Consider the following 22,806-nt stretch of genomic DNA (forward strand, 5'->3'; position numbering starts at 1 on the left):
CTGCCTTCAATTCCCAATTTGAATACTCTTCAATCTCAGCACTGAAAAGAATGACACGTATGGAAACGCCACCAAATACATAACCCGCTTGGCAGAGCAATAAAATACCAGAACTTTAAAGCAACAGCTGATGCCTACATCGCTCACATTGCACATTTATGGAGCGACCAACAACACTGTGCAGACCACTGCTGAACAGCACAAACAGGAAAAAAGATCTGCTTTTAAATCCAATACTTCAAAAAGCCTGATGATCAACTTGGAATGCTTTTCTTTAATTCCAGCGTTCTCCTTTGTTAAACTCACTAAGTTCTTCAGTATTTTCCGTTAAGGGGTTTTGGCGCACCTATATACTGAAAGCTTCCTGTACAAGGACAAACCATAGCAGGTTCATTGTTAGCTAAGAAATGAAATTGAGATTTCCATGAAAACAGTGCAAATCTCCACTTTGTTCTTACCCAACGTGGTACAGTCAGATAATATTATAAGAATCTTCTGCTTCCTGTTTGAAATTATAAGCAGATTACAAATTGGCCACACCAGCTTGAGAAACTAGCCATTGTTACCAATGTCAAGTTAAAGAGACAGTGGAGTACGCTCTGACGTATGTAAGGATACATGAAGAAAAATGAATGGTTATCCAGGTTGTTGAAAGAAGCTGGCATATTTAAAAGAGTGTGACTCAATTGGAAAAAAACAGCATTCATTTTTATTACTTGAAGAAAGTGAAAAAATTGAGAAAACATCAAACGGCACAGAACTAGTGCCCTCAAGAGTTTAAGTAACAGAAACATCTTGACATCCCCTGCTCCTCAACACTGGTTTTCTGTCAGTGTGCCCATTTTTCAGCAGGGCTGTTCTCCAAAACATCCACATCTGCTTAAGCCGAGTAACAAAGTGCGGCGTCAGATGCGCGTAAGATAAACTCACGTGAGATGGGTGGAAGGAAGAAAAAACCCTGCCCAGAAGAACTCAGCAGGAGTGAATTCATAGTATGTACAGCATGTTAACCAGCTAAACTGCTTAGGATAGAGTGTATTCACAAAGTTAAAAAAACCTCATTTTCAGTGTAACATTTCTATACTCCTTCACCGTTGCTAGAATTACGATTAAGCACCAGAAACATAACCATGCAGTACCCTTTTTAAGGGAAATTAACCCCAATTAACCTTAAATATATCTGCCTCACATTAGCGAGATCATACGGTGTTTGAAGTTCTTTAAGACTGCCTGATGAAGATATACCAGTGCTGATTCTAACCGTGATACCTGAAAAAATTAAAGTTGGCACATTATAGCGGATTATAGGATATTACAGTACAAGCACCAGTCTAGTCACAGCTACAGTCACATGTTCCAGTTTACTGTGACTCACTTCCCTTTCATTAACTACTAAACTGCTCTCACTTCACGTGTGACTAAAGAAAGGTAACGTCATTCACTTTCCTGTTGCCGTGGTGACTTCATTCGCTCACTTTGAGACAACACAAACCCCAAAGTCAGCTGAGATCCTCACACTCATGCTTTTTTATATAAAAGTTAATATGCTGCACAGTCCTTAATGTCCTTTTTATACTTTTTACTCTGATTTGAATGATCCATCTGTGGCTGCCACCAACACCGCCTTGCACCTACCCCATTCACACCCCTGCATTAAACCTCAAGATTAACAAAACATGGTAACAAATAAGGCTAAGAGTGACTTTGTCTCATTGACTAGCTTTTGTATTATTAGGTATTCTTTCTGCCATGATCATCGTCTATTGAAAATCTGAAACTGCCCTTGAATCAAAGCATATTATGCTTTGTTCACACTTTGTCCAACAGGAAAAAATCCAAATGGTAATTTACCAGCGTAGAAAAGGAGTAGGTGAGCTAAAATCTTATCACACATCGCACATCTGGCAGATTGTCATTCTACAAACTAATTCAAAAATCGGTCAAACTTCAGTCCAGCGTAGGTGTTAAAAAACAAGAAGCGAAAAGAAAGAATAGCTTGGTATGTGCTCCTCTGAATTGTGTTTAATTATGAACGGATGCGTACATCAAATCAGTACAAGTCTAAAAACAACTAGCACCATGGATTTTGTTAATAGATTATATTCACACTGCAGACTTCTGAAAAGCTGCACACCTCTTGTTGCTCCACTGGAGCAGTAGGAGGTTAAGTGACTTGCTCAAGGGCACTCAGCAAAATAGCTACTACGGTACATGAGAACATTACTCATTCATTTTCCTCACATGGTTTGTTGGCTATGGAGTAAGTCAAGATTTTTCAGATGACTGATGGCACTGGAGGGTCGAGTCTTAGTTTTCATTTTTTTGGCTGTAGAGGAGAGATATGCATTTGATTTGAAATCGATTCACTGCTGCCGCACTGTAGGAATAACAAACGTGATTATTCAATTGAGAAATATTACCCACTATTCCCTGGGAAGAAGGAACAGCTATCAGAAGGTCCAGAGAAATTGTTGCTCGGTAGTCACAGCCCGTAACCTGATTAAATATAAAAGTGCTGAAAAATGGGGAACGTGTGAAAATGTGTTCCTACTGGGTGTGACATCGCAAGGACAAGAGGCTCACTGGATATTCCCCACAGGGATGAAGCTAAGGAGCTCACGGCTCTTTGTCTCCACTTCTTTTTTTTTTTACTCTAAGTCTCTAATGGATTGCTCTGAAATCTGTTTTCTCATAGCTAAATCATCTCTGTGCCCTCACGGATCGCTGCATGGTTTTCACAAATGGACATATTGTAGTCGCAGACAGGCTTGAAGAACATATTCAAGTACGTCTGTGTTTATGGTCACATGTCAAGCCAACTTTGTAAAAGCTTAGTGTTGGAGAAAAATAATATTTTTATCCTCTTCCTTCCTTCCAGTAAAAAAACCCCATTTAGTCTAATATTGGTTGGAGCAAGACACTTGAAGCTCTGACTTTTTCACTCCTTCCTCTTCACACCTGTCCATTAGCACAATATTTTTCCGCTGCTAGTTACAGTGGTTCGCTTTGGCAGATGGTTAACAAAAAAGGGGTCAACAGCAAGATGTCGTGGTGTGCTAAGCTGCCAGCTTTTGACACTTGTTATATGCTCCATTGCATATTCTAATTTTTAGAAGGAGTAGGTCTTCGAGATCTGGAAAACAGCAAACCGCAGGCGAGAAAAAGCCATATTTTTCCACTTTTCCATATCAGGGTTATGGCGGTGCCTGTCCCAGTTGTCACAGGGCAGGAGACAGGGTCCACCCTGGATAGGTCAACAAACCATCACAGGGCTAACACATGGAGACCGACAGCTATTTACAGCCAATTTAACTAACTTGCATGTTTTTGGACTGCAGGAGGAAGCCAGACACTCTGGGACAACATGCAAACTACATATTGAATTGCTCGGCCTGGATACAAAGCTAGCTAGTGCTACTGCTGACTAGCTATGTTAGCTAGGTGCATCCCTAGATTGGGCCAACTGTGGCTCAAGGAGCAGAGTACTCTACTAGTTGGAAGTTTGGTGGTTTCTTTCAGCCCACATACTGAAGTGAAAGAAAACCCCAAATTCCTGCTGATGCAACTATTGTGTGAGTGTGGCAGAATAAGAGAATAGTATAAATGTATATTTATGAATGGGTGAATGTGACTAGCATTTAAAATGTCCCTGAATGTTCAGTTAGAGGAGAAAAGTGTCATGATGTACCACATCATTTACCATGTGTGCATCATCTGAGTGCATACTTCTTGGATGGTCTTTCAGTACAATAAATTATGTGTCATTATACATCAGATCATTACATTGGAAATGATTCAAAACTACACAAATATAAATAAAAGGCCCAGCTAGCAGGTTAAGCGTCAAAGACTGATCGAAAACAGGCATTCCTTTAGAAAACCATAACTCTGAACCTTAGTGTTTTTTAAATCACATCCCATTGTAGGGCAGTTGTCATGATCAATGAAATTATTTTTGTATGAGGTTACATGATGTTTAGTTCTCCTGTAAAGTTGAGATGCTTGTGAGTTAACACAAGCATCTCACTTCTGAAGCCAGCCTCAAGTGGCCATTTCTGGAAATGCGACTGGATTAATTTTCCTCTTTATTGCTTAGTACAGCATCAGTAGAACGAGGTCTGAACATTGTCAGAACTTGTGCTTTATTATATTTAGCGCACAACAGGACACTCTTCATGTCGCCTGTGTACTCAACTAGAGAGAAACTCCCATTAGCTTAGGTAAGGGGCGGTGATTATGCTCACTGGGAATTCCCCAGACAATTGCCTCCATGGGCTTATTGCAGACTTTGTACTAAGAAACTGGCACAAGAGTAGAGTAAAGTAAAGTGTGAGATCTGATTTAGCTGATTCTCTCTACCTTGCAGTGTTTGGAGCTTTAACTTAACTTAGCATTTTCGACGCCCTTCAGCTTCATCTGACCCACCCGGGCAAATATTAACCAATCAAACCTGCATTCTAGTAGCTACAGGCTAAGATGATGTTCACACTTAATCAGGCATGTGAGTTGCTTGAAAATGGCTGCCAAAGTGAATTGATTTTGAAATACCATAATCGACTCTTAAAACGGTATGAACCAGAAAAAGTGACCTCGTTCAAAAGCTTTTAGACTTTAGACTAACAACATTAGTGGCCTCTGTACTGAAAACATGCTAAAGATGAGCAGAGAGAGCACCCAGGAGAGAAACTTGGCTGCCCCGCGCTTTACCACATGTATGAGTTTAGCTGTTTGGCGACAAAGCAGAAAGGATTCAGCGAGTCTGTTGTTTAGGGGGCTTAATTGTGAAAGGCCTGAAAGGACCAGAAAAACAGCACGAGGGCATAAACTGCATTTCAGATTAAGCTAACTAAGTGTGAAGGACAATTGATACACACATACCCATCTGATACCCACAAGGAAAAGAGCAAAAAATAACCATCCATTCAGGAAACCAGAAGGATGATAATGATCAAGTGTGAACACTTTTTAACAAGCTGGAGGAAAGAAGATGGCAGAAAGCACACAAAACACAGTAAAAGGGGGGAGTATAGTAGGGAAAGTGAAGCTGCACACTGGCTTCTGATCAAAGGGATTGGAATGCAGGAAGGAAAGAGGCTGTAGAAAAGACGATAGGCAAAAACGATGGGTGAAATTGGGCTAACGGGGAGAAAGAGTCAGTGGAAATGGATGAGGCTGAGACAGGAGGAGACTGAGGGGTAATGAAAGAAAAGTAAAAATACAGAAATGAGATGCAGACGGCCAGAAAGGGAGAGGCAAAGACAGGGCTCTGGCTCAACAAACTTGGCACGATAAAAAAGAACCACAGCGCCTGAAGAAACCGAGGCATACACGGAAAAAAGGGAACATCATGAAATAAAAAAGAAAGAGGAGAAGAAATGGGGACACAGACTGAGAGAAGGAGAAGGATAAAAAAATCCCCTCAAAGGCGACCGAGAGAGAATGAAAAAAATGGCAAGCCCACAAAGGCGCTTGGAATAGCTTACTGCAGGGCCTGCGCTGCTTTTGCCATCCACTATCACTCCCCTCTGCCTAACCCCCCCACCACCAGCAGCACCACTCTCACACTCTCTCCCATCTGGCTTGGGTTGTCCTTAACCTGGGGACTCTCACTTCATGCCAGGCGTGATGCAACCGAAGGGAAAGCTGCCCGGCAGAACCCTGCGGGCGTCTTTTAAGAGTGCCTTCTTTCCCGTGAAAACTCCCTCAACCCATCTCTTGATCTTCTTCAGTATTTGGCTCTCACCCCCGTGGAAAGGAGAGAAGTGATGAGAGGAGGGGGCGAGGATTTAAAACCTCAATCTCTCTAAGAGGAGGTGCAAGACGGAGGCTGCAGCTGTGTGCAAATTAAAAGTCTCACCCAAAAAAATACTCAAGTGTTGGCTTAGAGGAGCGTGTTATTGGTCCCTTACAGCATGTTGGATCGGATCTCTTGTGTTTTAGGTGAGGCGGACCATATGTAAGACAGCCAGGGAGCAGAAATAGATTGCCAAACATAAAGTAAGACATTCGGGAAAAGATGTGAAACGTTCGACTTCTTCATCTTGGTTGAATCTTTCAACTTTTCCTCAGCTATTCTTGTTGGAAAAAAGAAATGTTGACGCTCATCTGCCAACTTCTTTTTATTCTTCTGGGACTTCTCTTGAAGTGACAGCGAGGCAGGGAGTGAGCTAAGGTTACTGGTTTCAAACTTTTTCCTGACTCGTATTTCTCCACACGGCGCTTCTTTAAGCAGCGCATGACCGCATCGGAGACAAAGGCATCCTTGTTGTAGCCCTTGTCAGAGCCCTGCAGCTTTGATCCTTTAATGTGTTGATAACAAGCAGCGTGTGACGTTAGCAGTCTGCAAATATAAGCTGTCAGCTGTTGCACTTAACTCTATGCCAGGCAAGATTACTGTCAGCGGAATGGACATGAAAAAAACAAAAACAACAAAAAAAACAAGACAAAGGTGTCAGAAAAGTCTGCGATGTGCGCTTGAAAAACAGCACCATCGAAGGGAAGATTGTGGAGGAGGAAAAACGATGCGATTATGTTAATGAGATTGGGTGAACGAGACAGAAGGTGAGAAAATTTGATCCTCTGCAATTCTCTGCAGACAGAGAAGTGGGGGCCAGTGGCCAGAGCCATATGGCGCAGCCTTATGTGCCCGCTGGCTCAAGTTTTGCAGAAGTCGTAGACGCTGCCCCGCGACTCCACTTTCAAAAAAACCCGGACAGTTGTGTGGCGTCTTGACAGAAAATACCACGACAGAAGAGGTGCTAATGGTTCTGTTTACGTGTGTGAGAGAATATGGGATGGGAACGGCTTATTGACAGGAAAGGTGGAAGACAACCACACGGGTGAACTTAAATGCATTTGATGATACGTATAGCTCTTCAGAGTTACATTTGCAGCATGTGATCCAGCATGTATGCATACATGTAGACCAGTCTCTAATCTTCCACTTCATATCATTTGCACCCGTTCTGCATTTTGTCACAGTAAATCTAATTTCCACAAACCTCCTGCAGGGGTTGCTGTGGTTCTGCCTAGCCTCAGCCCTCCTCATTTGAGTTTGAAATGCTAAGCTTTGGGACTGCAGCCAGGACCTGTTGTCTCCCTACCTGCCTGGGATCCTGCACAGACACACATACACAGGCAAAGCAACCAATGCATCCACCATCGGAGCACTTTGTACTAAAAAAAAAAAAGCATCTGCTCCTTACCAGGTCACAACACACAACCTAGCAAAACAAGCAGAACCATCATCATTCATCCTGTGCCTCGATAACAGCTCCCAGTGTACACTTCACCATACATCCGACATAACTGCTGGCTGACAGGGGTGGAAAAAAAGACAGGTGGTGGTGGGAGGAGGAGGGGGTGAGAGGAGCAGGGACAATACAGAGTTAAAAAGCAGGAAGTGAATGTGGAGAAGAGAATGGAGGAAGAAAAGAAGGACAAATCGTGCAAGAGATGTGGATGATAGGGCGATAGCAATGACTGCAATTAAAGAACGAGGAGGACAGTGTGCGGGAGTGGCGAGGGATACGCACAAGTGAAACCACACGAGAGCAAACCACGCGAGTGGGAGACAAAGGAGAGGAGAGATACAAAGTGAAGGCGGGTGCACGCATCAGTGCGTGACTATGTAGCAGAGGGAAGGAGCGTGCCAATTTGAGGGGTAGAGCTCTGCAAAACGCAACAAGAACAAACATGACAGGATATCAGCATCAATAAGTGAGAAAACAAATGACACATCCATCCGTCCAGCAGAGCCCCCCCTCCGCCTGAACCCTGCTATCTCCGCATTCTGAAAAATGATCTTCATTACGAGCAAAAATTAGTCCCACATTGCAAATCTAACGTACTAACGCATTTGTCGGTCACACAATAGCAGGGGAGTTACATTCTGATGATTAGTGGAAGTCCAAGTTGAGGCAAAATGAAAGATTTTTCCCACTAATGCACTCATTTACATGTTGGAAATACACTTTTCTCTTGCTAGGCTGGAGCTTATCCTAGCTGTGATAAGGTGAAATGTGTTTCACAGTGAAACTCCTTAGTACTGTGTGTAAACATTAAAACAAACTTAATAGACTGACATGTCTCTCTGATGATATTATGAAACACATAACCAGAAATGTACTAAAATATTACAGTCACGGGGAATCGTAGTGCAAGAGAGGAAAAAGCCCACACTGAAATGCAATATTGGAAAAATTTCAGCAAAATAAAAACAAAAACCAGACATTTAAGCCCTTAAAGTTTCACAGTGTTTTGCTTGTTTTTTCCCTCTTTTTATGTGTTAAACTTATAAATCAGAGTTATTCTGCAAAATCTATACACAGCGAGCACATTTGGTAAGCTTGATGTGCACCTGTAACTACACATTGCAGGGACACACACTGCAATAGCTTTAATAGATCTGCTTGGTAGCATGTAAACACAGTATATTGATTATCACAAGGATAATGGAATAGTCTGCAATTCTATCTTGCTTGCTAACACAATCCCCAGTATTCTGCCGGTGTGGACATAGGCCATTTTTTTCTATTTTTTTTCATAGCTCTGATAGTCCATGTGCAGACTCCATCATTTCTTACTCTGCATATCAGGAAAATTTTCTTTTTCAAAATTTTCATAAGCTCCAAGTCCAACATGATCAGCAATGCAGACACACCAACACAAGTATAGGTTAAAAAATGTCACCTGTTACGGCATAAGGGCTGAAGAATTGGGAATAAAACTTTCCAGAACTGAATAAAGAAGTGTGTCAGTATCTGTAGAACACATGTAGAAGTTCATAACCTAATCTAAACACAATCAGCAAAAATATTGTTGGACTACTTCATTAAAAAAAAGTGAATCAGATTTTATTTAATCAAAAGAAAGTAACTTATTTTAGTCGTCACGATTGCACCAGCAAACTCAGTTAGTCTAAATCATCTTCATTTGACTACTCCCAGCAGCAGGAAGGCTTCCCACCAGTATGAAAAAACACTAATTTATTTGGTGTAACAAATCCCAAATACACAACTTAAATATTTAAATACTAAATAATAGCATTTTATAGCTCCTCTGTGTCTCCAAATAGCCTGAAGATAAGGATAGTTTTGGAAATAAACATTCTTAGCAAAGACAGGAATATCAAACTCCACCATCCCTCCTACATAGATGCAAACATTCAATCCATTATGGTAACATTTATCTGATTGGATGGTGAGGTGCAGGTGGCCTAGCAGGGCCTTCCACTCTAAGTGGAAGGTTCAATCCCCAGCTCCTTTTTTGCACATGCCAGTATGTCCTTAGGCAACACACTGAGCCAAAATTGCTCCTTAAATGCATTCAAACATCTTGTGCAGCAGCCATAAGTATACCAGCATGACTGGTATCCTCATGTGGGAGGAGGGCAGCCCATTTACTCTGTGTCTTTGTTGATGTTTTCACATCTCTTTTAGTTTTTCATGTTGATTTCCCAACATAAATCGCTCCGAGTTAATTTGTACAAATGTTCTGCTCCAGGGTCAGTGGTATGTATGTCTGACACTCTTGTGCCTCGAGGCAACCGTTGAGAATTCCATTTGCTGAAATAAAACTGAATGGATTTGAATGAGACCACTAAGTCATCTATCTAACAAGTTTTCACTTTCTGATTCTTGTAGCAGGATGCCAATGAAAGCCGGTCGGATTTAAGGACCTACCATCGACAACTTAATTCCTTTTGTGTAGGGATGGGAATTGGTAAGAATTTAGCGATTCGGATTCCATTATCAGTATCACTTATCACTTAGATTCCTCATCGGTTCTCATTCGTTCTGCTTTAAGAATCACCATCATCTCTAAACCGCGTATTAAAGATTTGTACAAATTGATCGCACCCTGTGTGATTAAATGTTTGCATATGTTGGAGGTATTTCCCCTCTTTGTTGTGATCAGTGTTGGGGTTGTTGGGGTTGTTACTAAAAAACAAGTACATATTTCACATATTACACTGAATACTTTTCTTAAAAGTAATGCTATTAATCAAGTTATAGGCTCTCAGAATGCCTAATTCATATTTTGTAAGCTTCAGTTGTTTAAATTTTGACAAATTTGCAGAAAAAAAAGATTGCAACATGGGTGTTGTCAGTGAGACTCCTTATGGGGCATGTATTCAAGACAAATATTTCTTTTTCAGCTATGAAGCAGTCACAGAGACTGATGGTAACCTAATGTGGATTAAGTCAGACCTCTTAGGTTGCCAGAGGACTTCAGTGCAAAAACTGCAGTTCATGGACTGGCCACTTGAGGCTGACTCCTTTTTTGTAAAATGGCTTTGATCTCTTTGAATACTTTCCATTTCATGACAACCATACAATGGATGATTTCAATGAAAAAAAAAACTACTTTGTGTGTTTCCTTGGAAATTTAAAGGGCATGCTGAAAGACAGATGTGCTGGTCTCTGAATACAGCACCTTACAGCCACTGGTGACACTGAGTCTTTGTTAAGTGAATGAAAATATATCTGTGTAGGCTCTCATTCATCTAGATCATGTTGGCCTTAAGCACTTGAGCTGAAGGAAACTTGAAAAAAACAGTCATTTAACTCAAGGAGTTTTAATGAAAACAGTACTGACTGGAGCAATAACAGTGTAGGAGATACAGTGCAATAGGGCATCTACAACAATTAAATACCATCCTTTTCCCTTAATATCACTATCATTATTCTTCTTATTATCATTAATATTATCATCATTAACATCATTATGTCCTTTAAGCATCTAGAACTTTATATTTAGTCATTTAATCACCAGGAAAACCAAGGATATTGGATTTATCTATCCTGGCTGTTGTTTTGATATATTTCTCAATTAAATTTTTGTTTATGCATTTTCTTTGCAGATATATAACTGCAAGTTTGCTACCTCAAAATTGGCAACGCTTGCACAGAGCTGGCATTTTGCCACGTTTTGCCACTGTACATAAAGACTCATGGCTAAACCACAGCCTCGTGTTAGAGGTTTGGGTGGAGTTCGACATGCAGATGGAAACAAACTAAGACCTTACATCCACCTTGAATTCCATGACATCAGCATCTAAACTTAGATTTCAAACTTGAGTGCAGTTTCTCCAGTGGAAATTAAACATCAGAGACAGAAAGGACAGTAATTAAAGACAAAACATCATTGATACCTAGCAGTCAATATGTTGACCCAATGGAATAAGCTACCATGTCAACCAGCAGAGGCTCCCTGTTGGTAATCACCATTGATATACTCATGAGCTGCTATTTGCCTGCTTATTTACTCTTCATCAAAGGCCTATTATGAGCTACCAGCAGGCGTTCTACCAGTAAGCTCCTAAGCAGTAGGCTTTAGGCCTTAAAAGATGTGAAGAAGTGTTTGTCTAAAATTTTTACTAATCAGGTTTTCTTGATGTTGGAAGTGAAAAGTTAAAATATCACAACTACAAATACAAATTTGAACATACTGAAACGTTAGTTTAAAAAATATTTTAAAAAGATAAGCTCCTTGTGTTTTTGTACGACACAACTATTTGAATATAAAATATTGAAATGGATAACTCATAATGACACATTCAAATACTGTAATAATAATTATTCAAAATAATCCATTCTATTTTGTGGCCTGATCAAGCATGACAGTGTGTCACTAAACAGATGCTCCTGTCATGATAATATTTGCATAGCCCTTATGACTTTGCAAGAGATTTAGAAAGCAGCTGTACTACTATCAACAGAGACCATTTCATAAGCTAATGATATGACTGGCTGTGTTGGGCAAATTTGCTGCCAGGCTAGCACAGCGAGAGATTGCTGTGTATGCACTAAACCTGGCAAACAGTATTCCCTGAGAAAGCCTTAGCTCCGATGGACTTACTGCTAGCTTACATTTAGACAGATGCGCCCACTCTCACTGTATCACATAAATGACTAATGCCTAACTAGGACCATTCACTCACATGCTGAAACAGCTTGTAAATCCATGTAAAGTCCTTGCTGAATTAAAATCCCCACATAAAGCATTCCAAGACACTCTCAACAAAAATTGCATTTTATGACTCTCCTAAAAGCACATAAAAAAAAGAGAAGTGCCAGCTAATACTAAAACTAAAAGCAATCACCTGTTAACAACACCTCTTCACTGCTCTGTTACATAACACAAAGTCACACTCAAAGCTGGTGGGCACAGCAGGTTAATTTAGCCGTTCTCATCCAAAACCACTACACAAATGCAATTTAAAGAGCCAGTTAAGCCCCAAATCAAGATCACATAATTTTGCTATTCGCAATTTATGCTATTTATTAGTCTAGATTATTTGCAGAGGCAGGCAAGGTAAAACAGGTTGGAGCCCCAGGTCAGCAGGGCACCACCGAAGGCTGAGAAAGTGTAAAGTAGAGCAGTGGGAATATGTCAAGTTTACGGTTACCATCAGCGTGGAAAGCCCACCTGAGTCCACTGACTGCCACTGTAGGTAATAAATGAACTGGTACTTAGTCTTCTTTTCTAGACTATTCCAGCACTTGAAGCACTTTCTTACTACAAGCCTCATTCGCCCATTCAAAGACAATTGGTTTTAACCAAACATTCAAACACTCACACGGATGCTTCGGGGGAAGTTTGGGGTTTGGTATCTCTTGACTGTGGATACCAAAACGAAAAGACTAAAGGATCAAACCATGAACCTTCAACTGAACTGAAAACAAGTGAAAAAGCAACCAATGGCCAAAGAAACATTTTGAAAGAACTTGAGAAAGGTTGGGAAATTATTGCTCATGACCACTTTCAAAAACCCACAATAAAGTCTGGCTCCTTGGAAGAAAAATATTAACAATACTAAGAAATGACTCGAGACGTTTGCACTGTTCTGTAGGTTTGACTGGCTTTAAATGATGAGAAATTTCATGTGATTTAAATTTAAGTTGATTTGAAGTTTTTATGGACAATTTAACCGTGGAAAACAATTACAAACGCACAACAGCAACAGAGAGGAAAGCCACAGCCTACACGATACTGCGAGCACTATACCAAGGCAAACTTAACTTTTACTCACATGCTCACATCTCAAGAGAACAACAGTGCATGTGGGCCCACTCACTATCCTCCTAAATACAGAGTCAGTGGTTCAGAACTGCTGAGAAGGGATTTCATTTGTTGGAAGGACACTCTTGGGAACCTTTCTGTGCAGGCATCTCAGGCATTACCCCAACATAAAACAGGGGTATGAAATGCTTTGCTACACTTCCCTCCCTTCATCAGCATCTGTGGCATATAGAATGAATTTCAATGACAACTTTGACATTTTCCTGGGGAGCAGAAAACTGTTTCAAGGGGATGGAGTCCACTGATCCTAGCTGGGAGTCGAGGTGCTGCACAACAATTTATTACATGGCCTTCAGACACTTCTTTTGAAATGTCTGAGTGTATCTGAAGCTGTCTGATGAGCGACACATAGACATATGGATCTGAGAGCAAATCTGACACTGTTTGTGCATCGCTGAAGTACACCTAAAGAAGTAGACAAAGACATGTTGTGAACTCTACCAGAGTCTCGGAGATTGTAAAAGCCTGTGTTAAGAAAGCTGTTTGATTTTCAGATCCACTCACATTTTCTAGTTTCCTTCACAGCCTCTCAAACTTGCATGATAAGACTCGACGGCTATTGTGTTTACCCTAAAATGAAAGCGTGTAAATCTGGGATGTGGCAGTCATTCAGAGGTCTAAAACCAGTTCACATACTAAGTCTCGCCTCCTGGACCACCCATCTGCCCATGAGCGAGGAATTCGGTTTCAAAAAACACAGCAATCATATAACATAAATAACATAAACTGTGACTTTTACAAATCGGAGAAGATGAAGCTGAACTGAGTTATGGGGAAGGTCATGACAACTCTGGTCCAGTCGTGTTATTTTCTTCTAAAATGACCACAAATGTTCAACAAAGTATTTATCACTTTAACCCTGACGATGAATGTGCCTAACACTTTTTTGTTGCCCAATCCTAACCGAGCCCTAAATAACATGTGATCAGATCAGAACACAGATTTTTTTCACAGAGGAGGTTATGTGACTGTATGATTGGTTCGGCCTATCTTTTTGTATTTTTAACATTAAAATTGCTCATAAAAATGTAAATGCATGGAACTTTTTTAACCAGAGGCAAACTGTACTGTAAGAACTGTTTATTTTGCATCACATCAAAATGGATCCATGGTATGAAATCATTGTAAAGACCATTTCGATGGGGAAAATATTTATTTTTGCTTTAATAATGAGATCTCTGTTTTGCTTGTACAATTTCTGTGAGCCTACATGCCAAGCTGACTGTCAAGTATTTTGTTTTCGTATGATGCTGTCAATCAATAAGTACATATTGGACATATTTAAGTAAGTTTCAGCTAGTTTTTTTTTCTTTTAACTTGCTCTGGATTTTCTTTTGATTCATAAATGTACACCATGTATGGTGGGTGATGTGCAACTTTTGTTCGTCGTGGTAAAGATTGGGAACCAAACTAAGTACTGATGACCAATGATGTGGAAATATGAGCAACAAAAAGTTTATAAACAGTAAAAATAGATTCAGTTGCTAACCTCACGCTACAAAAGCGCTTTAGGCAGACTGAAGGTTTTGAAGATAGTACAGTAAATATCTACCCCTCAAGGCTGAAGTGTACCAGCTGGGCTATCTGGACAGTAACACATTACAACAGATGATGTAGAGACATCAAAAGAAAAATGAGTTGTGTACAAAAATGCTACATTAATGCCTGAAGCATATCCATTTGTTCCATCATTTTTAAAAGGTGGCAAAGGTCACCTGGAGTGATAACTGCATGGAAGTAAGAGGCTTGTATTAAGCCTAATACATGTTTTGAGGATGGCTCTCTCTGTATTTTTAGGAGGAAGTAGACATAGAACAAGCATACAGACACATGTGCAGTATATACAAACAGAAAAAAGAGTAGCAGTAGATGCTTAGCTGCATTAGAGAAGTTGCAAAAGACAGACAAGCAGTATACATTAGAAATGCAAAGATTTGTGTATTTGCCTTGAATGGTTTTGTGTGTGGTAGTTGGTAAGGGATGAGTCTTGAGGATAGAGAGTATGAGATTAGAGCAGAGTTGAAAGAGTTGAAAAAGAGTCTTTGAAAGAAAAGCTGGAGTTCATTGGAATTAAGATCTCCTCAGTGAAAAGAATTTGCCTGTCAGAAATTTGGTTACATTTTCCCACACGCATTCTCAGAACCAAAAATACGAATGCTGTTTCAGATGTAACAAAAACACATATTTTGAACATTGTATATTATCTATGAGTTAACTGGATACACAAGTGGTGATCTGTGTCACCATAAGCCTCTATTATATACATCAAACTGTTTTATACTTCCTTACTGTTTTATAGAAACAGGAAGTAACTACAAACATTAAAAACAGGAGGAAATGGTGAAAACAATAAAACAGAATAGGACAACAAAACCAATTATACAAGGATGATGACAAAGTCAGACGGAGTATGTGAAGGGACTTTGATAGACTAGACTAGAATCGCCTGGTCTGGTCATTGAAGTTATATTTATTCATTTAAAGAAACAGCTTGCTTCTCAGTTTGCTAAATTATGCTTCCTTGGATCCTTTCTCCTTGCATAACCAGGAAATTTTTCCCGATCCACTGAGAATGAGAATCACTGAGAATGTTCCAATCCCTTAAATGCACCTTGTGAAGACAAGAAACATCTGTGGCAGTGGCTCAGGAGGTAGAACAGGTCATCTCCTGGTTGGATGTCAAAGTGTCCTTGGGCAAGATACTGAACCTCAAATTGCATTCGTCGGCATGTGAGTGTATGTGAGAGATAAAAGCTTCTAAGTGCAGTGTGAATGCAGCTTGTAGTGTAAAAGTGCACTGAGTGGTCAGTAAGACTAGAAATGTGCTACGTAAATACTAGTCCATTTACCATTTACTAACAGAGAGAAGTGAAAGTGAGGAAAAACCGATGTATCCTGCATCAGACGCACACTGAGGAGAGGATGCAAGGAAGTGATGATATATGTTAGGATGATGAGAAGCACCCGCAGTGTTTAAAAATGTAATGAAGGAAACGGGTGGATATTATGTTCTCTCCTGCATTTTCTTTTCAGTGGTAAATGTGACATTGCTCTAAAGTGTGGCTAATTGCTGGCTTCACTTCTGTAGGGTAAAAAAAATGTACAGACAGTCCCAGTCTGTGCAACAGCCCTGCAGAAAATAGCTCCACATGCTGAGTGAACAGCACTGCTGCAGGTAACTATTGATTTTTTAAAGATGCTTTAATGCTTCCATTTCCTTTTGGCTGCTCTGGTACTTTTTTTTAGAAGTTTTTCACAAACCACCCTGATGCCAGTTATGTCTCACCACAAAATTGCTGCTTTGGTTTGTTTTCCGATAAATATTCCCAGATATGTGCGGTTAGCTTAAGACAGGCTACATGGGTGATAAAATCTAAATAAAAGTTGACATTAAACACGAGTAGTGTTTCTAGCTTTGCTAAACACCGGAGTTTTGACTGGTCAGAATTAATATTTTAGTTTATCATGAATATCTATGTGTTCATATATTATAATATTGTAGTCCGATAACTTAAAAATCCTATTAACCCTACAACATAGAAACAAAATCAAATTGACACATTTTCCTTAAAAAAAACGGTAATTGGAATGTACCATTTAAGAAAATATTTGTTTATTTTGAATTTAATGGCAACAACACGTCTCAAAAAAGTTGGGTTGGGGCTACGAATGGGTGGAAAAGTGAGTGGTGCTAAAAGGAAACAGGTGGAAGAACATTTTGCTATGCATAAAGTTCACTGGCAACATCATTGGGTATAAAAAGAGCACCTTAAAGAGGCGGAGGTTCACCAATCTACAAAACACTGTGCCCATCAACTTGAATTTCCAAGCACTTAGAATATCTCATCATCTACAGTCCTATGTGTCATTGAAAGATTTAAATAATCTATAGAGAAGTCTATTTGTGCAAGTGACAAGTTTGAAAAATTAATACTGGATACTAATGGTCATTTCCACATAGTTCACAGGTTAAAGCTCTATCATGCAAAGAAGAAACCATATGTGTTTTTTGATTTGGAAAGGCCAGGAGGATAACTTTTCAGACAAATCAAAATTCAAAATTATTTTTGGAAAACACCGACAACATGTCCTGTGGTTTAAAGAGGAATAAGACAATACCGGAGGAGAGGCTGTGTGCTGAACTGGCTTGGCAGTCCAGACCTTTCACCAACTGAAAACATCTGAAAACTAAAAATATGACAAAAACCCAGGACTGTTCAGCAGCTAGAATCCTCTATAAGACAAGAATGGAAAAACTTTCCTCTCCCAAAAGTCCAGCAGCTCATCTCCTCAGATGTTTCTGGACTGTTGTTGAAAGTAGAGAGAATGCTACACAGTAGTAAAAAACTTTTTTGAGTTATGTTGCTACCAACAAATTCAAAATGACTTTATTTCTTTCTTAAAATGAAACAGTTTAATCTTTGATGGGTTCTCTTGTGAATTAAATATGGGTTTATGAGATTTGCAAATCATTGCATTCTGTTTTTATTCATAGTGCTTTATCTTTTTTTGGAACTGAGGTTGTAGTTTCTCAACTGATTCCCTTCAAGAATTTCAGAATTTCAACAACAGAACAAACATGAGATTTTATTTAAACCGTCTGAAAAATAATGTGTCGTAATAATATGCTTCCTGGGAGGACAAATTTAATTACAACACAAAGACTGCCCTGACTGACATAATTAGTGTTCTGACATTTAACACATACTTCTTATAGATGTCAGTGAACCATTTGATATGCATGCTTGGGCACTCAGTTGGTCACTCTCTCTGTTATTTCTGTTTCTAACAGAGCTTTTGCTTCCTTATTTAATCGTTATTAGCAGTTATTTGGAGTGCCTTCTCTAAAGATCTGATGCATCCACAGTCCACCCACACAGGTGTTTTTTTGCTTGTTGTACCTGATTTAATCTATTCTGACAACTGTGTGGGTGACTCAGTTGACAACTTTCTGACTCACCTGCTCACGTTGTTGCACCTGATAGGCCGGAAGAATTTCACCTTTTTAAATGTTTATTATGTTATCCCCGGTCCTCTGGTTAACATGTGCAACGCTGAGGTTTTCATTTCCATTTCCAAAATAAGCTCATTGCAATCACTTGGACAAAGAAAGCATGCATGACAGTCCAGTCTATAAAATTTAGTTTGAAGCATTATAATGATCAGCTTTTCTTTTAATTAGAAAATAAGAACCTTTTCTTCCTTCCTGCACTGACAGCCTCACCATAGCAGCAGCTCTTCTGTCATTTAACTGTGGACAACAAAACCCAAACTTCATGACTCAAACAACAGCAAAGCTTAACAACTGACTCAAAAAAACTGTTGGGTCTATTTTGCAAAATAAAGTTAAATTAAAGTTCCATCTGTCGCGTATTAAGTGCATTTAGATTCCAACCTTAAAATGTGTTTTTTTTTCCTTTCTAAAAATGTAATTCTAAACAGCTAATTCTTATTTTGTCTCAAGATGTAGGTGTGATGAAGATGACTACAGATGCCTTTCATGAACTGTGGCATTTTGATATTTTGTAGCAGCTAAAAAAACAATAATGATTTTTATTTTCCACTGGGGAAAGTCCTGATATTGTGTGTGTTGGCTCACTGGAACAGGACGTTCACCAGATAGTTGTTAAGTTGGAAAGTTGTTTATCTGACATGGACACCTTTGGTTCTCTGAACAGAAAATGGGTTAAATTTCATTGCTTGGTGTGTTTAAAAAGCACACTAATTACCACTTACGGTTACCAGAGATTAATGGTAATAAACTGTTTATAACTAGTATAACTACTATAACTAGATAGACAGAAATGGTTACAATAACAGTACCTAAAAGCGTATCTCAAAAACAATCTTAGCAAAGACATGTGACATGCAATATTCGAATTTGCACCACTAATTCAAAGGTGCAAAAAACTAAATAATATATCATTTTTATACTCATTAAACCATTCAATGACTGCTCGTGTGCTAAAGGAGAGGTCAATCTAAAAAAGACCACTCCACTCAGGATAAATATGTTTCAACAAAAGATAAAAATCATCACACAGAATAACTTCATATTCATTTGCAATGACCCTTCAGTCTAGTAGGACAGGTGGAACCAAAGCATGCCGGCGAACACCCCCCTCCCGCCCGCCGCCACACAATCCTCTAACTGTTGGGCTCAAAGGTTCAGTTTTGTTCCCCTTTAATTTGTCACACGCCTGCAGTTCACAGTTCTACACGATTGCACAGACTTACTGTGAATACACACATACACACATGTGCATGCACACAGAGAGACACATACAAACACAGACACATCCTTCATCCACAGGGACCTGACTGATAGCCTGATCCATTTCCTGTATCCATTAGAGGCGGCTCTAGATTATGCAATTCATCCCAAGGCTATCATCCACCTCTATCAATAATAAACATCTCCACGAAACTAGGGCTAGCCTCAGAGGATGGAAACGCCACCGCCCAGCACGTTCTACTTCTAATGAAACCCTCTGCCTGCTCGGCCCCTACTGAACGCCACATTTGCTTCCACACTACTTGTCTTCAGTTGCTGAGACCCCCAGGTGCAATCTTTACTTATGCTTATCAAAGCTGTATCAAGTCTCACTGAGATGGCTCAGCGCCTGTGGTGGTGATGGCAGAGAGCACCTGTGGCTTATGACAAGAGACAGACGCTCTCGTCCGAGATTCCGCCACGCATGCGACGCGCCCTCTTTCCATCAGCCTGCCTTGACGTCGGTTGATTGATGTCTGCAGCATTTGTGATTTGACCTTGTAGTGAAATGAGGTAGTAAGGGAGCTCAGAGGGGGAATGACTGTATATAATAATGCATAAATACCATGTTCGATTTTTCTATTGCTTCCTGAGACTCATGTCTCTTTTCCTGTCACATTAGTGCCAAACACAGAATTATCCTTTTCTTTTTCAGTTTCAGCTTCAGTTGTACCAGTGTATCTCTAAAGGTGGGCCAATAGTCACAAAATGTGGACTAAAATTGCCCTTTTCTTGTGGCATTAACAGGGGTGTGGCTGAAGAGGGCATAGGGTGACACTGTCTGCCTGTAATGTGATTGCCCCCTCATGGTGTATTATATGATAATAATTATAATATAATAAATGAATTATTGAAGTTGCAATGTTTCTGAAACCAACTTTCGCAATGAACTTTCAATGGACGGATTGAATTTTCTAATTTCCCATGGGCTTGACTGATTCTTGATGATTCTCCCTAAGGCCAGACCGTGCAAAGACTCTACAGACCTCAGTTTGGATGCTAAACGTTAAACTTCATGACCTTGGCGCCTTGCAGTTATTGACTCCTTCATAAGCTCCTCTCTATACTAAAACATTCTAGTCAAATATCAGGCAGCTTAAGCTGGGCCAGAATTGAGTAATGCAACAAAACAATGATCCCAGATCTACAACAGAGTAGCTGAAAAAGGTGGTTCAATGATTTAATCAAAGTCTAGACTTCAACCGGACTAAAATGCTGGGGTGGACCTTGAGAGAACGTGATAAAGCAGAGCTGACCTACATTCCTCCACACTGGCGTGAGAGAATGAAAAAGTCTTACAGAAAATGATTACTTCAGGTTATTTCTGCTAAAAGTGACTCTAAAAGCTACTGGAGTGAACCAAATACCTGACATTGTGTGTTCATGAACAAAATTAAATACATGTGCTGTTGTGACCATTTAAAAAAATCATTGCAAGATTGTACAGTGAAAATAGGGAAAGGAAGAGGCAACATTTGTGGCTCGTTAGGTCCTGATGTAAAGCTTCTATCCATCCATTCAAGCACTGAGAATTGTTTTTAAGAATTATAGCAATTTTTCATATTTCATTTTCAGAAAAATGTTCAAGGGTAGCAGAAGCAATTCCAAGTGAAATCATTATACTATTCAAATAATCTACCTGTGGTTTATTTTAGTGTCATCGTTTAAAAAAAAAATACTTCAAAAACATGTGTTTCTAAATGCTTTTTTCAGAAAGTACATTTTGCACATATTCTAATGGTTAATCTACAATTTGGCTGTAAATCAAACAAAGTAATTGCTCAAAACCTTTCCATAAACCCTTTAATCTCAATCAGTGTTCAAGATTGTTAATTCAGCATGTTCACTGTTCTATTGATTACGTATTGTCCAATATGGGGATAGCAGGAAAAACTTCATCTATGATAAAATATGTCTGGGTTTTATTTAAACATCAGCACAAACATTTATTTTATCTGAGAAATAATGTATTTTGCATACATTTTAATTATTCATCTATAATGTTTTTGCAGAAAGAATCATATCAGGCTTTCTCTGATATGATTTACTCTTTAATATCAAATCATTAGCACGGGTTTGTCCCAAAGTCAAAATTCACAACATCTATTCTGCTGCATCACTGTGCTAAAAAACATTTATCAGATTATCAGCTTCATGCAAGGGGCTGACCTTCATCCATGCAAGAAAAAGAGACAACCAAAACACTAACGATGGCTCACATACAAAGAACAAAGTGTGGTGTGGGCTGCTGCATCTGTAATGGTCACTGACAGGCTTGGGCTCAGCTTCATTTCAGATCCAGTTATATCAAAATTCCTAGGGAGAATGGAGACCACGGAAGTTAGCAGCAACCAAAAGCCGAGTTGCTGACAAAGGCAGTGTCCCAAAAGTGTAGTAAAGTTTTATTTTGCTGAAGATAAACTTTAGCAAAGCCGGATCGCAAACACTTAGAACAGTGGATGTCATATAAGGTGAATGGAAAAAAAAAAAACAGCAAAAAACCCAACAATGAATCCCAGTGGAGTGCCGTCAGAGTGACAAATCTTTTCTGTGCCTGACAATGTGTTGTATTCCACAGACCTCCTGGATAGACCAGTGTCAAGCACTGTCTGGGTAAGTGACAAACTGTTTTCCCATGATGCCTTGCAATGTTTACGCACACTGGTCAAGTCTTTACAATGAAGGAGAAGACAAAGACAGAGTAGCACAGGACGGCAACAAGGCAGGGCAAGTTGTTTGGACAAGTGAGAGCGAGACAGAGACGGGAGTTACTGTGACAACAGGAAGATGGAGAGAGATACAGGAAGACTGGGAGGTGGCTTGTGCTTCTGCTCTTTAACCGCTTCGCAGTCTTCTCTTGATTAGGGCCTAGCCTGCCAGTCCCTGTGGAGTCTCCCCAGCCGAGTCGCTAGAGACAGACTCCTCTGTAATAGTGTCTGACAGGCCAGCCAGAGCCACAGAGGAGCTGACACAGATCCTCCGTTTTTCAGGAGAGACACCCAGCGCAATTCCTCCCCGAGTCCAGTGTCTTCCTTCTCTGCCTTCCCGGTGTAACAGGAACATATTTAGGCTGTCATTGATATATATCACATGCACTACATCTGGGTATGAGAGCTCATGTTAAGAGAAATAGCCTCTGTTGTGATTTTAACCCAACTGTTAGAGTTGTGGCTGCAGAAGAGTTTGCATAAACAACAGAGGAAATATTCTATAATAATCTCAAAAGCTTTACAAGACTTCAAGAAAGCGCGTGCAAGCTTATTAATAAAAATTCTGTCAGTAAAAGTACAAGTGAAACCTTTAATTCATTCATTATTACTGCCTGTTTGTGATGAATGGCGTTGCATTTGAAACAAATTTTAAAAAAAGAAACTCACCTCCTGTGCTAACTTCTCTTGGTGACATTAATTGGTATATTTGTCTTGCAGAGATAAAGTTTTGACAGG

At 39.7% G+C, this 22,806-nt stretch overlaps 1 protein-coding gene across 1 annotated transcript in view; it reads right to left on the minus strand.

The window, feature by feature from the left end:
- Nucleotides 1-22,806, minus strand: part of tmeff2a (transmembrane protein with EGF-like and two follistatin-like domains 2a) — a 130,276-nt gene that overhangs the window by 79,960 nt on the left and 27,510 nt on the right. The gene's annotated exons all lie outside the window — the stretch shown is intronic.

This window comes from Simochromis diagramma, unplaced genomic scaffold, assembly GCF_900408965.1.
Source record: "Simochromis diagramma unplaced genomic scaffold, fSimDia1.1 OVJJ01000343.1, whole genome shotgun sequence".
In the NCBI taxonomy this organism is placed as follows: domain Eukaryota; kingdom Metazoa; phylum Chordata; class Actinopteri; order Cichliformes; family Cichlidae; genus Simochromis; species Simochromis diagramma.